The sequence below is a fragment of the Psammomys obesus genome, unplaced genomic scaffold (genome assembly GCF_907164565.1).
Source record: "Psammomys obesus unplaced genomic scaffold, mPsaObe1.curated_primary_1811, whole genome shotgun sequence".
NCBI lineage: Eukaryota > Metazoa > Chordata > Mammalia > Rodentia > Muridae > Psammomys > Psammomys obesus.
The window spans coordinates 34,647,173-34,659,476 of NW_026587216.1; the positions used below are offsets into that span (position 1 = coordinate 34,647,173).

Here is a 12,304-nt window from a genome sequence, read left to right on the forward strand (position 1 = left end):
GATGGATGGATGGATGGATGGATGGATGGATGGATGGATGGATGGATGGAACAAAAGTAGAACAGAGAAATCATGTGGGGATATAGATAGATAAGATAGATCAATCTAGGATGGATAGATAGGTAGATGGATGGATGGAACAAAAGTAAAAAGCTATGAGCAGAGATGAGATCTAAAGGGAGGGGGGGGGAGAACAAGCAAGGACAGTAATACATGTATGTCCTGAAAGCAACAGAGAGGACTGTTTGTGGAAAGGAGATACCAACAAGAGGGGCAGAGGGAGGAGGGGAGGATGAATAACAACAAATATAATATCCATGTGGCAGGTAGTAATGTTAATAAAATGGCATGATGAAATCCAGATCTTTGTTGCTAATTAATAATAATAATTTTAAAAGATTATACTCCTTAATTAAAATTACATTCAAAGAAGGAAGAATATGTGTTGCATAATTATTCATCTAAAAAGCGTGTTCAAGGGCTGAAAAGAAGGCTCAGTGAGTGAAGAGGACTTGTTACTCTTGCACAGGACCCATATGGTGACTCAACTGTCTGTAATTCTAGCTCCAGAGTGTCAGTGCTCTCTTCTGTCCTCCATGGGCAAACACATGGTGCACATGTGTGCATGCATGGAAAACACAGAATAAAAATGTTTTAAAGAATCCTTAAATGGTATGTTAATAAAAACAAAACTGTGTTTGCATTTGTTAAGTAGGTAGGAGGCAGTTCATCTCTGTGGCTATTGGAAAGTTTTCATTCTGCCTGGGATAGTGCTGGAGGAAATAAAACAATTGGAGGGATTTTGAGTGACACTGGAACGCCCGGGACAGGACTATTTGGCTGATCAAGGCACACTCAGGAATCGTGTGCTTAAATTCATTGCAGCCCTGGATTGTGTCCTCAGAATGAAGCAACAAACACATGATGGGTTTTTCCATAACAAAGCAACACTGGAGAGCGAGCTGGCACCCTTGAAGTGTTTCGACTCTGCTCACTTGCCTTGGAATACAAGCAGCTGAATTGCTCATTAATAAGATCAAATTAATTTTTATTAATTTAATATGAAACATCAAACCTCACTATTCTCCATGCTTCTTATACAGCATTTTTTAAATAATGCCTTCAATGCTCACTAATAGTTCTCTACAGAAACTAGCACTAAACAGGGGCAAAAGCAGGTTGCCAAAATCACCAGTTATTTTTAGCTTTTTGTCACACCCTTTCGTGCATGTGTGGCTTTTTACAGTGTATGTTCTTATTTGTCTTCCTGAACACATGTGCACAAATGTGTGTAGAACAAAAGGCCTACCCAAAGCTTCAGTATTCCCGTAGACAGACTGCACGGGGAGAGACTCATGTATAGACCTTCATTCATCGTTTATACTTGGCCAGAGTTTAGAAGTGCCCTACTCTAGTGTGTGATGCTTGATCAAATAAAATTCTAATGTGAAGTTAAATATGTAAAAATGGATTAAAGAAAAAAAACCACTGAGCATCAAGAGCCAGCCACTGATCAACACATTGGCTGCCAACACTTCTAGGAACTGGGATTGCCATCTGGAGCTGCTCCATCATTTTATATTAAGGGAACTAATCTTGATTAATTTTAAATCTGTTAGGGGTGTGTGTGTGTGTGTGTGTGTGTGTGTGTGTGTGTGTGTGTGTGTTAAATGGTGGTCATGGCTCTCAATTCTTTCACTTTGCTTTTCAAAATAGGTTTTGGCATCCATGACCATTTGTTTCATCACATACCTATTAATTTCTATTCTTTTTCTATTGCGTTCATTAGGATGTTGGGAATTTTGTAAAAATGACTCTTGCTTCTTGCTTCTGTCTAAAAAGGTTTCGGTGGTGGTGGTGGTGGTGGTGGTGGTTTGGAGGAAGTTTTTATTTAGTGTATAAAATCTAAGTCACTTTAAATTTTCAAATTACTTAATCTCCATTAGTCTTATATCAAAATGTATAGTTTTAAGTCAATACTGTAATTTAAGTAAATAACCTTGCCTGATTCAGCTTATCCTACTTTAGTTTGGTTTGGCTCGGTTTGATTTGCCTTGTTTTAGTAGCCAGCTTAGACTGTTTTAGAAGCTTTTGACAGCCTCTCTCTTTATTTTATATGTTATGTGTATGAGTATTTTGCCTGTAGGTATGCATTGTGCATTGCATTCATGCCTACTATCTGCAGAGGTCAAAAGAAAGTATCAAATCCCTTGGGACTGAAATTATAGATGGTTGTAGGCTGCCATGTGTGTGCTAGGAATGGCCCTTGGATCCTCCTTAGAACACGTATCCTAAGCTACTGAGGCAACTCTCCAGTCCCCATCTTTCATTTTCTAACTGGGTTCTAAACGCTGGCTCTATCTGTCCGTTGAGTTCATGGTACAGTACCAGGAACACTGGGTCTTGTGCCTTCTGGAGCAAGATATTTTGGCTAGAGCAGTTTTGTTTCACTTGGTGCTGTCTTTGATATTAGACGTAAGCCAGTCTTGTTGTGACACAGTTTGTGTCACAGTTTGTGACACAGAACACAGAGACTCCTGGTTCTCCTTCAGCCACATGCCGCCATGCACAGATCTTTTGGTTTACTTTTAATATCTGCATGAGTTTTTTTAAGTAAGTTATAAATCCCTCAAATATACCCTGAAATCACATTTTGATTTAGTACTATGAAGTTGAGTATGTGGTGATGATATTTTCTCTTATTCTTCTTTTAAACATTTCTCTTTGGAATAATCTCTGACATAAAAAGTGAGAAATAGCATAAGAAAATTTGTATGTATTTAATTCATCTTCCTAAATATTAGTATTTTATGTCAGACTACTCAAATGATTCCTAAAGTCATCAACTATTATCAGGATAATATCATGTCTGTGGGAAGAGGCATATGGTGGTGAAGTCAGGCTAGCACATTCCCTCCCTGCAGGCTCTACTCTAACCTCTATTTAATCATTTAAATCAGGTGAGGTTTTATTTATTTATTTTATTAATTACACTTTATTCACTTTGTATCCCAGCTGTAGCCACCTCCCTCATCCCCCTCACAATCCCACCTTCCCTCCCTCATTTCTTCCCATGCCCTTCCCCCAGTCCGCTGATAGGAAAGGTACACCTCCCACTCCATCTGACCCTAGCATAGCAGGTCTCAACAGGACTGGCTGCATTATCTTCCTCTGTAAGGCTTCTCCCTCCTCAGGGAGAGGTGATCAAAGAGCCAGCCACTGATTTCATGTCAGAGACAGTCCCTGTTCCCATTACTAGGGAACCCACTTGGAGACTGAGGTATCATGGGCTACATCTGTACAGGGGTTCTAGGTTATCTCCATTCATGGTCCTTGGTTGGAGTATCAGTCTCAGAAAAGACCCTGTGCCCAGATTTTTTTTTTTTTAGTTCTGTTTCTCTCCTTGTGGAACCCCTGTCCCCTCCAGGTCTTTCTATCTCCCCCTTCTTTTCTAAGTTTCCCTGCACTCAGTCTAAAGTTTGGCTATGAGTCTCAGCATCTGCTTTGATACCTTACTCAGTGGAGTCTTTCAGAGGCTCTCTGTGGTAGGCTCCTGTCCTGTTCCCTGTTTTCTGCCTCTTCTGATGTTGGTCCCTTTTGCCTTTCTGAGTGAAGATTGATCATCTTACCCAGGGTCCTCCTTGCTTAGTTTCTTTAGGTGTACAGATTTTAGTATGTTTATCCTATATTATATGTCAAATATCCACTTATAAGTGAGCGTATACCATGTGTGTCTTTCTGCTTCTGGGATATCTCTTTCGGGATGATCTTTTCTAGTTCCCACCATTTGCCTACAAATTTCATAATTTCCTTGTTTTTAATTGTATAAATGTACCACAATTTCTGTAGCCATTCCTCACTTGAGGGACATCTGGGTTGTTTCCAGACTCTGGCTATTACCAATAAAGTTGCTACAAACATGGTTGAGCAAATGTCCATATTGTATATTTGGGCATCTTTTGGAATATATGCTTAGGAGTGTTATACTGGATCTTGAGGTATCACTATTTCTAATTGTCTGAGAAAGCACCAGGTTGATTTCCAAAGTGGTTGTACAAGTTTACATTCCCACCAGCAATGGAGGAGGGTTCCCCTTTCTCCACATCCTCTCCAGCATGTATTGTCACTTCAGTTTTTATCTTAGCCATTCTGAAGGGTGTAAGGTGAAATTCAGGGTTGTTTTGATTTGCATTTCCCTGATGACCAAGGACATTGAGCATTTCTTTAAGTGTTTCTCTACAATTCGGTATTCCTCAATTGAGAATTCTCTGTTTCGCTCCGTACCACATTTTTTAATTGGATTACTTGATTTGTTGCTTTTTAATTTCTTGAGTTCTTTCTATATTCTGGATATTAGCCCTCTGTCAGATACAGGGTTAGTGAAGATCCTTTCCCAGTCTGTAACCTGTTGTTTTGTTCTGGCGACAGTGTCCTTTGCTTTACAGAAGCTTTTCAGTTTCATGAGGTCCCATTTATTGATTGTTGCTCTTAGAGCCTGTGCTGTTGGTGTTCTGTTCAGGAAGTTGTCTCCTGTGCCAATGAGTTCTAGGCTCTTCCCCACTTTTTTTCCAACATGTTTAGTGTGTCTGGTTTTATTTTGAGGTCTTTGATCCACTTGGACTTTAGTTTTGTGCAGGGTGATAAACATGGATGTATTTGCATTTTTCTACATGTAGATATCTAGTTAGACCAACACCATTTGTTGAAGATGCTGTCTTTTTTCTGTTGTATGGTTTTGGCTTCTTTGTCAAAAATCAGGTATCCATAGCTGATTTCTTTCTCAGCCCTTGGTCTTTGGTATACAGGAGAGCTACTGACTTTTTTTGAGTTAATTTTGTATCGAGCCACTTTGCTGAAGGTGGTTATCAGCTGAAGGAATTCTCTGGTTGACTTTTTGGGGTCACTTATATATACTATCATATCATCTGCCAGACGAATTTTTTGTTTGGCTTTGGCCTTTTTGTTTGTTTGTTTTTCGAGACAGAGTTTCTCTGTGTACCTGTAGCCTTCCTGGACTTGCTTTGTAGACCAGGCTGGCCTCTAACTCACAGAAATCCGCCTACTTCTGCCTCCCTGAGTGCTGGGATTACAAGTGTGGACCACTTTGCCCAGCTTCAGATGAGTTTTTTTTTTTTATGTTAAAATCAATTTGTAACAGATTTTCAAATATCACAAAACGATGAGTCACTGCCCTTTTAATATATTAAGTGTTTCTTACTTTGGGTGGGAAGCAGTGGACTGGGTGGTGGATGATGAAGTTGAAGCTTTTCCAGTCCAGGACCTAGGAGGTGTGACATGGTGCTTTCTGTACCTATGGAGAAAAACTTCTTAGAGTAGGAGTTTTCAAGGTCAACAAATTGGTATGACATTCCAATGCAGAAATGAGACTTTACAGCATACAGAGACAAAAGAAAGGCAAGGTGTTTAGGTAGCAGGTCATCAGGAACTAAAGTTTTCCTAAACAGGCTTCTAAACGAACAGTATCATTGTATGTGCAGCCCACAGATCATGGATTAAAAAAACAAAACAAAACAAAACAAAACAAAAAAAAAAAACACCACACTTAAATATATAGAATAAAGCCTAGGGCTGTGAAGCAATCTCACTGTATCAGTGTAGCTATGTAATAGTTAGACATGTCACCTGTGGCATCGTAAAAATGTTTTTGTTAACATTAAGTATCAAAATAGTCAAAGGTCTGCTCGCTATATCATTTCAAACAGTGATATGTGAAATGGTATTGCAAGAACAGTATAGAAAAAAAAATAATGTATAAATGCCTGTTAATGGCAAATCCCAGAATGCTAGCTAGAGCTGTGCCCTTGTTGAATGTTCTCATCTTTGCTTACAAACTGCCTGCATTCTATCTGTGAGTCTCTTAGAGGTCTTCAGGACAGGTTTTCTAACACTGAATACAGCCAACTTTGAAGCATGGAGGTATACAGAGCACTGTTCACAGTGAAAACTAAGGAATGGGGGAGGGGGTTAGGAATGTGAGAGAGAATGAGGAGGAAGGGGTTACAGGAGACAGGCAAGCTAGCATCAGCCCTGTGGCCAATGCCTGACTAGTTCTTCCTAACCCAATACCACATCTTCCCAGACTTGTAAAGCAAAGCTGTCTTCTGAGCAAGAAGAAGTTGGTTAATGCTGGATCTCTGACTGGGTAAGGTGCTATGTAACTCATGCAACTGGCAGCGCATTCAGGACTAATGTGAGCTGGAATCATCTGGACTTGTGCTTTTCAGTAGACTAAAAGGCAAACCGCAAATTTCCTGATCAAACTGAAAAACTTAAAACCAAGGGTTGGGGAGATGGTCATACACGCAAGAGGGACTGAGTTTGACCCCCAGAACCCAGGTTTAAAATTAAAATAATAAAATAATAATTTTTAAAAAGCCAGTTGTGGAAGTGCACACCTTTAGCCTCAGCCCTGAGAGGCAGAGGCAGACAGATGGCGTAGCCTACCTGAAGAGCCTCAAATCAAAGAGAAACCCCATCTCAAAATAAAGTAAGCATCGTTCCTGAGGAACAAAACTGCAAGTTGTCCTCTAGTCTATATACACACTAATAATAAATTAACATTATTAAAAAGAAATTAATATATTTTATTACCAAAAAGATAGCTTTAATATATATCCAAAACAAATTTAGTTTTTCTTTCTTTCTTTCTTTCTTTCTTTCTTTCTTTCTTTCTTTCTTTCTTTCTTTCTTTCCTTACTCTTCTTCTTTTGTTTGTTTGTTTATTTGTTTTTTAGATATAATCTCTGTGTGCAGCACTGGATAGCCTTGAACTCACAGAGATCCACCTGCTTCTGCCTCCAAACTTGGCATGCCGTTAATTCCTACATAGCGAGTTCTAGGCCAAACAGGACTACATAATGAGACCCTGTCTCAAACAAACAAGCAAAAAACCACTGAAACAAAGAACAAAAGAAATATTCTGTAAGATTGACCATATTTTAGACCATAAAAACTGATCTCAGCATTAAAAGCATGTAACTCCATGGTGATTTCCTCTGTTCTGCAGTCTCACTGTATAACCCAGGCTAGCCTGGAGCTCACAGAGTTGCTCACTCCCAAGTGCCCCTGTAATGGGTATGCAACACCACCCAGGCTGCTTTCCTATTTCTTAAATATCTGCTGAGTGTCTAAAACTGACATTACATCTAATTTATATCGAATACCTTTCAAGTACTCATGTGCTCCCTGCGAATGGCTCCCATATAGACATCTGGAAAACAACCACAACAAAACACCCTTTGCACAGGACAGCTTTTCCTATATTACGGTAGAGCAGTGGTTCTTAACCTTCCTAACACTGTGGCCCTTTAATGCAGTTCATCACGTTATGGAGACCCCACCATGAAACTGTTTCATTGCTCTTTCACGACCATACTTTTGCTACTGTTATGAATCGGAATGGAACTATTTTATGTGCAGGATATCTAATATGCAAGCCCTGTTGGAGATGCACTGCACTGAGTAAAGTGATAAGCATTTAAATTCTTAGGTAAGAGAATGCCGCAGGGCTTTAGATCAAAAGCAAAATACTCAGCTCAATTTCCGTAGTGCAGACAAGGATATCCAAGTTGTCCTTCCACACAAGAACATGAAAACCGGTCTCTGACAGTATGCCAAGAGTTTGAGAAATTCTAAATTAGGTTTGTGACAGTCTTCAATTTATTCCACTTTAGCTGTCCCAATCAAATGTATCCATGATTCTTTACTTTCCATGATAAAGAATAATATGCCTGGTGTGTAAAATAGAAAGTGTTTGTGCTGAAGGTTGCATTAAACTGTTGCAACTATCTCATCCTGGGCCTTGGCTGGCATTTGCTTAATCCATTCAGGCTTCTGGGTACCCTCGGAACTCGATGCACCAGAACTAGTGGAGAACTCAGCCCCAGGCAGCCCCCTTCTTCCCAGGGAGCACAGAAGGCCTGCAGAATTGCTTAATTCTACTCTCTTCTCTTCATTTAAATTGATTTTCTTTAAATTATCCTCCTAGTAAATAAACTGAAAATACTTAAATATTCATTTTCACAAAGAAATGCAAGTATGCAAATAAGAAATCTTTTTCTTCTCCTTAATTATTATACATTAAATGTATAAGCTTCTTGAGCATTGCTAAGCCTTCATGGTTCACAATTCCAATGAAAACAACCTTCAAGTGTCAGTTTTATGACACTTGAATAAGATAATCATTTATCTTATGATGAATGATTTACGAATAGTCATTTCCAGGGCTAGCCTGTTGGGATAGAAACAAGTTCCCTCCATTGCGGGCAGTCCTATCATCAGCACGTAGTGTTGAAACAAAGCAGTAGACAAAGCGATGGCTTGGAGACCTGTACAGCTCACCTCTGGCATGAGCCTGAGGCTACGGCTCAAGAACCCTGGTGAGTACCTGGCATTCTGCACATCACTGTATCCCAGGCAGCTGTGCACTGCCTTCTGCCTCTGGTCTCTCCGTATGGAATGTTGGCCTGAGTAGACTGACAGCTGTCAATTTCTATTGCTGCTTTGGTCACTGACTTGATCTATCCTTTCAACCTGGCCTCTGCCCTCAGTCCAGTCTGATTCACTCCGCTTGTGTCCCTGTCTGATTCCTGAAAGTCTGTCCTATGGAAATATTTAAAGTGAATTGGGTGCACATATCTGAAGATGTTCCACACACATAAGGCAATTTTGAAAGCAAAAATATTCCCTGAAGAAGACTAGCCAAGCCTATAATCTCCAGTCAGTGTAGCAGAGCATAGGCATTCTATATGTGACCATTGAGACTCACACTGGCTTATTCTCTGGCACATAGGGCAGTGTAGGTTCTTTCTAAAGGACTGGATACAACTTCGTGGTTGAACGAGGTGGGCACTGTGATTGATGTCTGTCCAGATTCTCTAGAGCCAGTGCACCTGAATAGTCCTGTGCACTTCTTGTTCAACCTCAAGGCAACACCAGAGAGACTAAAAGAGCTAAGACAGGACTACGGCCCTTGTGGCAGTTTGTTGCTTTGCACGCGCCTCACTGCATGAGCTGTGTTTATGTCCACAAGCATGGGTGTCTACGCTAGAAAATATATTCTTCCTTGGAGAATCTTGCCTTGGAGAAAATATAAACCAGTCTGTCACAATCGCGGCTCATCTCCCCAGAACTGAACTTTTCAAAAGACCTTTACCATTTGTTGTTGTTCATTTGCTCTGTTGGTTTCTTTGGGGCTTCTTGTCATTATTCTTTTGAGACAAGCTCTGACAGTGTAGACTGTCCTGGACTGCCCTCAGACTTACAGAGATCCACCTGCCTCTGCCTCCTGGGTGCTAGGATTAAAGGTAGGTGTGCCATCACACCTAGCGTTGAGCTTTTAGAAATGGTGTATTGCTCTGTAGTCCAAACATGGACAAAATAATATGAATGAGTGTGTGGACAGTCTTTGCATTGTCAGCAGTTTCTCATTGGTGCTTCTTAGAAACACTTTTTAGAAGGCATCACAAGTAATTTAGAGTCTCATAGTTGTTTCTCTTTTTTGTATCACTTGACAAAATATCTTTTAACACATTTTTAATAGGTCTTTGTCAGCTGTGAAGAGACAACATGAACATGGCAACTCTTACTAAAGGAAGCATTTAATTGAGGCTTGTGTACAGTTTCAGAGCTTTAGTCCCTTGTCATCATGGCAAGAAGTATGGCGTCACAAAGGCAGACATGGTTCTGGAGAAGTAGCTGAGAGTCCTATACATCCAGATCCATAGGCAGCAGAAAGAGAGGCAATGGGCTAAGCTTGGGCTTTCAAAGCCTGAAAACACACCCCAAGTAACATAGTTCCTCCCAAAAGGCCTAACCTCCTTATCCTTTCAAATAGTACCACTCCTGATGACTAAGCTTTCAGATATATGAGCCTGTGGGGGCTATTCTTATTTAAACAACCACAGTCCCTAAGGTAAGTGATGTCTTTAATACAAAGAATGGCTCCTAACTAGTACACAGCCTGAGGTAGCCTCTGAATGGCCTGGCCTCCCTGTATACCCTCTCTTCTTTTCAGTCAGGGTGGCTCATGTACTTTATCGGCACTGGTACTGTGTCACTTCTGAGATTTAAGTGTCAAAGCCCTGGCTTCTGTTTGGACATTCTCCCTCTCTTGATGGTTCACCCGAGAAACCAGCTTTCCACATAGAGGCCTCTGTGGCGAGTGACTAAGGCCTGTAAATGGCCACATGAGTGAGTTTGGAAATGGATCCTCCCCAGAGAGACTCACTGACACTGAAACCCTGCCAGCGCCTTAACTGCAGCATCACCTAGGCCTTGAGTCAGGACAACCAGCTACTGGGTTAGATACTATAATTTAACCTGCTGAGTTTGGAATCATTGGTGCACAACAACAGATAACCAATACCATACAATCACCAATCCTATTATGTCTACTTACGTGGTGGTTTGAATAAAAAAGCTTCCATAGGCCTCATAAGGGGTGGCCCTATTAGGAAGTGTGGCCTTGGAGGAAGTGGGTCTCAGGCTTTGAGGTCTCAGAAGTTCAAGCCTGGCCAGTGTGTCACAGTCTCTTCCTGCTGTCTACAGATCAAGATGTAGCACTCTCAGCTCCTTCTCCAGCGCCATGTCTGTGTGCATGCCACCATGCTTACTTCCATGATGAAAAAATGAGCTCAGAACTGTAAGCCAACCCCAATTAAATGTTTTCCTTTATAAGAGTCTCCATGGCCATGCTGTCTCTTCACAGCAATAGAACACTAACTAGGACAGCTTGATTGACCAAAACAAATTCTAGATTGGGGGACACATGCCTGTGCAAATGTGCACACCCACGTGTGTGCAGATGGAGGGCAAAGGTCAAGCCACAGCTATCTTCTGAGGATATTTTTTGAGACAGGGTCTCTTAACAAACCTGGAGTTTACTGATGACTGGCCTTGCTGGCCAGTGAGTGACTGGGATCCCACTTTCGCTACCTGCCAGCACTACCACAGCCAGGCTTTTATGTGGATGCTGAGGACCCAAACTCAGGTCCTCATGATTTACCCATTGAACCATCTCCCTAAATCCTCAAACCTGGATTTTTAACTTTCTGTAGCGTCTTACCAATATAAGTACTTGGTAAACAACTGGCAAATCCATCTTTCTCTGCTCCATTCACATTGATCATTTAAGCCACTCTTATCTCTACCATCATTTTCTACCAAGACTACTAAGTTAGTAGTCACCGAGCTGTTTCTTACCTGTCTTCCAGCTCCTTAGCCAGCACAACTGTGTTAAAACTTTTCAGGTGACTGGATTTATACTACATTGGCAGGAATGAGACCTGTCTTCAAACCCCTGCATAAATAAGTAAACAAGAAAAAAATTTTCAGGGCTAGGGAGATGGCTCAGTGATGAAGAGCACCTATTGCTCTTCTAAAGGACCTGAGTTTGGTTCCTAGCACCCATGTCAGATAACTTACAACTATCTCTTAACTCTAGTCCCAGAGAAATCAATGCCTCTGGACTTCATGGGCACTCTAACTCATACGCAAATACCCCCAAGTGTGCAAACACACACAATTTAAAATAATAAAAGCAGAATCTTAAAAATAATACCTGCTCCATCTGTCTTTGACTGAGAGAAAATTACTCTTGAGTCCTTTCTCAAAGCACCTGGCCAGTGTGTCACAGTCTCTTCCTGCTGCCTACAGATCAAGAAGTAGGTCAAAATGGTTCGGTCAAAATGCCATCTCTGGGTCTCTCCTGTCTAGGCCTCTTCCCCCAGACTGACACTTTCAGTTCCCCTCTGCCTTTGCCCAGCCTGTCTGTCTGTCTGTCTGTCTGTCTTGACTGGAAGGTTCCATGTGCTGCACTGCACTAAAAGCAGCTCAGCTTCAAGTCTCAGCTCAGGCTCAGGCCCTGCTCCTTCCCCTGTGGAGACCCCCTGGAAAGCCACCCCCTCTTTCATCCCCTGGGATTCCCTGCACTACTCACCAGCAAAGCCTCACAGGTCTTGCCCCATGACTGTTAATGGAGCTTATCCTTTGTGTTGAGGCTTTGAGCAGGAAAAATGTCTGCTAAAATGTGAAAACACTTTATCAGTCACAGCTTTTCATAGGTTCGGCTACTGCCACTGTCCTTTGTTTTTCCTGAAATACACCAAAATGGTAAAACTTTCTTCTTATAGATTATTCAATACAATGCAAGTGAGATATTATGGTGCCATGCACTTCTTCAGTTTAGAGAAACTACGATAAGCCAACAATCACATGACCAGCGAGTTTCAAAATCAAGAGCAGCACACGTAATTCTGTTATGGGGGTAGAGGATCAAGATAAG

General features: G+C 41.2%; 1 long non-coding RNA gene across 1 annotated transcript; it reads right to left on the minus strand.

Annotated features, from left to right (window-relative positions):
* Positions 1–5,165: 5,165 nt before the first annotated feature.
* Positions 5,166–12,032, minus strand: LOC129673388 (uncharacterized). The gene is made up of 4 exons (XR_008719658.1): positions 11,960–12,032; positions 11,582–11,670; positions 11,224–11,320; positions 5,166–5,311 (listed from the first exon to the last, which is right to left on the minus strand). It is a non-coding gene; the product is annotated as an uncharacterized LOC129673388 (long non-coding RNA).
* Positions 12,033–12,304: the final 272 nt, after the last annotated feature.